General features: G+C 54.9%; 1 protein-coding gene across 1 annotated transcript in view; it reads right to left on the bottom strand.

The window, feature by feature from the left end:
* UBE3A (ubiquitin protein ligase E3A) overlaps positions 1-4,990 on the bottom strand; it is a 56,127-nt gene that overhangs the window by 14,598 nt on the left and 36,539 nt on the right. The gene's annotated exons all lie outside the window — the stretch shown is intronic.

Genomic DNA, 4,990 nt, shown 5'->3' with positions numbered 1-4,990 from the left:
CCCGGGGCCCGTGCCGCCGCCGCCCCTGCTCTGCACGGAGGGCCAGTGACCTGCTCCAGCCACAGCGAGCGAGCGGCAGAGACGCTGGCCGGCCAGGCAGCCCGCTCCCGACCACGCGACGTCCCTGCCTCGCGGTCAGCGGCCACCAAGACTTTTTCAAAAGTACGAGTGACTTTTTCTTCTTTATGCTTTCTTCAATTAAAAAGTTTGCTTACAATAAATATACATTACTTTTATAATCAGGATGTTTTCAAATGTAAATATGTAAAGGGCACGTGAAAACGCAGCCGCTTCTGCGGGGGGACACCTCCCGTCGCTGAGGGTTTCAGGGGATGACCCTCGGGCATGAGCACGTGGTTCTGTGAAGCGCTGCTTCACGTACGTCCACGTGGGCGGGCGGCCTTTAAAAAATCACTTTCAACTGTAACAAATACATGCCATAACATTTAACTATAATCGTCATGACAAAGGCCATTAAGAGATTGCATTTTTTATCTTCCTTAAAAATAGCCACTTCCGACCTATTGTTCGATTAGAGAATAATTTATGAATTAAACTGTGAAGGTCTACCACTTCATGTAATAGATATACCATTTAAAACTGAAATTTTAAAATGAAAAACTGTCTTGCATGTACGATATTCAAAAATTGGAAAAATATTGTCAGTGAACGCATTTGCATGTGTCCCTGAGTTCATTTAGCAAGTAGAACTGCATTTTCATACGCATGCTTTCTTAAAGTAAGGTGTATGCTGTATTCACTGACTACGCAGACTGGTACAGGACAACTTATTGGTGAAAAATAAAAACAGACCAGATTTAACATCTGCCTCTCCCGTGTGCGACTTCCTCTTCTGAACTTTTAACTGGCTGTGATGAATCGCTAGAGATCACTTTGTTTTAAAAGCTGACCTGACATCGAAGCATTCCTATAACATCCAGGTAGGATGACATCTCAGGATAAAACCATCGAACTTGCCAGATTTACAAGAGTCGAAAGGAAAACCCCACCCTTTACAATCGTGTCATGCTGTGGGCTGTGGCCCACGTCGAACCCACCCTGATCTGTAGTTGGAAAAACATTCCTAGATGGTGCAGAAATTCACACCCACCAGCCGTTTCGACACCGGGTGAGCCCAGGGCCCCCGGGCGTGGCTGGCGGAACCGTAACTGCGTCAGCGGTCAACACTGTGCTCGTGAGGTCGCCCAGCTGTGGGCCGGGACCCTGACGTTGTCCAGATAGGTTTAATTTTTTCATTCCCCTATAGACAGATAAAGGAAAGCTTTTCCGTCCTGGGTGACAGCCGAGTCACCAACCGCCTCTCTGTGGGCCGGGTCCCCTGTGCCCCGTGGCCTGACCTGCGGGGCACAAACTGAGCCGCCTCCTCCCGTGGACGCGAAGGGGCCGGCGGGTCAGGGTTTAAATCGCCGCAGGGCTGAGGACCCGGGCGGATCGGGTCCCTTCGGCTCTTCCCCGAGGGCCTGTCAGGTGGGAAGGTCTGCATGTCCGCGGGCATGAACCGCAGGGAAGTCACGGTCACAGCAGTAAGCTGCACAGGACCGTGTGGGACACAGGCAGCGAACCCGGAGCTGCAGGGAACCCTGCCCTTGAAGCTCCGTGGGTAAATGACAACTCGGGGCGTCTGCCAAGAAACACGCTGGGGGCTCGTTAGACAGTGCGGTCAGAGCCCAGAAAACGGGGCGCGTGATTTTGGGGGGGTCTGAGCGGGACCCCCAGGTGGGAGGGCTGTCCCCATGGGCCTGCCACCTTCGCGTGCGCTGGTCCGTGTCTTTGGGCTTCCCCACCAACTCCGTCCCAGCCATTCCTTCCCGCCTTTCCACGGTGGCTCAAAAGTGCGGCTCCTGAGCCCGTCTGCAGCACCGAGAACCCCACTCTGCGCCTCTGCTCGACCGCCCTCCCAGAGCCGGCCGGTGCCCCAAGCCCTTACTCCCCTTACTCGTGTGTGAAAACGGCCTGAAGAAGGACGTGGGGACACGGAGCCGACAGCCCCCTCCCCACTCAGCGGTCTGGGTCGGCCGGGCCCCTAACGGCTCCAGGCAGAACCCCAGTTTCTTTTAGAACCAGATCTCCCGTCGGGTGTGGGGGGGGTTGGGGGCACCTCGCGGTGGGCAACGCTGTCTCCGTCCACGATCCCCAGACCTCGGTCTCGTGACGTACAACGTGAGTGAGGAAAGTCTGATGCTCTCTTCCCACGGGAAAGGTTTGTCAACTCTCGACTTTTTAAAGAACGCACAATAGATAAACGTTAGTAAAATACTGTAGAAACCTCATTCGAATGGAAGGTGTGCTCTGAGCTCGTGTTTATGACCACACCGTTTCCTAAGGAACAGTGAAAACTAGTGACAGCAAGTCCTGGGGGAACATTCCAGTGACTTACGGCGAGGAGGTAGTTCTCACGCGGATTCTGAGGTCTCTCTCTGTGGAAAGACAACTTAGATTTCATCGTATTCCGCCGACTGTACAACGCGCTGTTTTCACGTCTGAAACCAGGACGCGCCGCACGGCTACCTGCAGCTCCCCCTTTTCCAGCAGTAATGACACGTGTCCTACAATCGGCGGAATCTCAGGGTCGAAGGAACAGACTATAAACACGAGTTCCTCTGCTGTCGTCAGAAACGGCTCCCAGAAAAACCAAAGTCGGGAAACCCTGTGCTCCTCTAGTCTGACTTCTGTGGCACGCAAAAGCCATGAACGTTATTTTTCTCTAAAAAACAAAACAAGGAAGTCGCTACCCTCCTCTTCCTCCAAGCTAGTCTGCCAGGAACTCAGAGATAAGGCCCAGCAGCGGACACGCCCCGCACAGGTGGTCCTGCTTTGTGGGCCACACCCATGAACTGGTGGGCAGGTGACTCCAGGACCCTGAGCCCCTGGTCTGTAACCTGATCGTTCGGTTACTGTGCTGAGCTCAGGAAGCAAAGTTCCTAGTTTCTTCTCCCCTTCCAGACCCGCCCTGCACTTCAGAGTCAACAGGTCCCAAGAAAGTGGTCAACAGGGTACTGTCAACTGTGCCGTAAAGTGAGGAATGAGGATTTTAGGAACGTGAGGTTGATCCTCAGGGAACGAGACACTGACGATCCATCGGCACTTTTGAGAGTTCGCCTGAGAAGATGACATTAAACTATACTCTGCTGTAAATCTACCTTTCGTTACTGAAGGACTTAGGACCGCAGCACCAGAAACGCACGCTTAAAACGAGGCCAACTGCCACGCTCGCTTCCCAGACCGGTTCCGATGCCCACTTCCTCACCTCCGCACCGGGTCACTTACAGGGAGGGCGGGGGCAGCTGAGCCCGGGCGGCCCGTCGGCCTCTAGCGCAGCAGAGCACCCCGCTGGGTGTCTGGAGCGAGACGCTGACGCTCAGCCAGCGAATCCTGAGTTACAAGAGGCCAATTCATAACGTTTAGTTTTGACGTAACTAAGTAGAACTCACTAAAAAAAGAATCCGCTATCGTAAGTAAGAAGCTCAGTTAACCATACCGTTTGCTCCCTTAGAATCCTAGAGGGCGATGTTCAACACACAATAAAGCACGCAGAAGGCACCTGAACTTGCGGCTCTCAGCCCCGCTGCGGTGGGGATTCTGAGGCGGCGGACGTGGAAAGGGCGAGTTCTAAACTCGGGACTGAATCTCACAAGGAGTAACTTCGTGGCTTCTGAAAGGCCAGTCACAGCTTTTGCTGGAAACAAGTGACAAGGATCCCAGCCCGAGACGCCACACCTGTGACGTGTAGTTTGGGGACCTGTCATCCTGCTGTAATGATGCGGACGGACGGACGGACGGAACTCGGTGCGCTTTAGATCAAACACCCCTCACGTCCTCGTCGGACACCTGCCACTCCGCTAAGAGCGTGAGATTTAAGGGCTGCCTGCCGATCGTTCACTAAGAATGTTAATTCTTCACGCAGCTCAAAACCACACAGACAACACACACACAGGGCACCAGAAAGCAAGCGTGATCGCTGCAGGTGAGTACGCGAGGCAGTGGACGTCCTTCTCCGTCTCTGCTGAAAAGCTGCCTGCGTCGCTTAAATAACGCAGAATCTTCCTTCAACACCCTATATACGTTTGGTCTATTTAAAACCCAGTCACAAAGAGAAAAAGCACAGAAACTCTGCAACTTTGCCACTGGTTTACAGTTTCATGAATTCTCAGTTTCAGACAACTTCATTCTAAGATGTTCTAAAACGAATAGCACCGTTCCTAGTTGTCTCTGTTGCGGGTCCTTGTCCCGGGTTAGTCTCGAGGGTCGACCGTATCTCAGTCTCACTTGAAGCCGATGAAGAACTAGCAAGGACAGGTGTGTCTAACACTACGAAACAATAAACCCCGTGATTCACGTGCCCCATGAGGCATGTAAATTTTGGCACACGTGACTGGCACCTGGTTCCTGTCCTGCGGCCAGGCCCGCAGAGGGAAGGGGGACGAGGCAGGGGGTCAGAGGCAGGTACTCGTGTCTCAGTGTCCCCCTGGCCCCGCCTCCCCGGATCGTAGATGACAACAGGCACCGTGACTTGAGGGACCCCTGAGGCAGCTGCACGGCCGGGGTGGCCCATGGGGTGCTCAGGCGGGAGAAGCCACCTGGGCGGCGTCGCAGGCGCACGGCCCGTAGGCGGCTCGCAGCACAGTGGGAACTGCCCCCACGTCGTATCGTGCGCCCACCCGCCGGGGCCGTGGTCCCAGCTCGACTTACGGTGACGTTGAGGGACGCCACGTGTTACTTTACGGGCAGTTTTACTGCGCCCCTCCCCCCAGGCAAGGCTTGACGTTCACGCCCACTGAGCACCGCCCTCGCCCGAGCTCTGGCCTGTCCCCGCACGCGCTCCTCTTCCGAATGCGGAAACTTTGGGGGGCGGCTGTTCGGGTTTAGAAGGTCTGCTCTTCTCACAGCTAAGCTGACGGCCACGCCTGCAGCACGCAGCGTCCGCGTCCCCAGCGAGCAGCCCCTACCCCTCCCCAGCCACATCCGCGTC

Source organism: Pteropus alecto, unplaced genomic scaffold (genome assembly GCF_000325575.1).
Source record: "Pteropus alecto unplaced genomic scaffold, ASM32557v1 scaffold102, whole genome shotgun sequence".
Taxonomy (NCBI): Eukaryota; Metazoa; Chordata; class Mammalia; order Chiroptera; family Pteropodidae; genus Pteropus; species Pteropus alecto.
The sequence above is the reverse complement of the archived record's forward strand: the minus strand, read 5'-3'. Positions and strand labels throughout refer to the sequence as shown.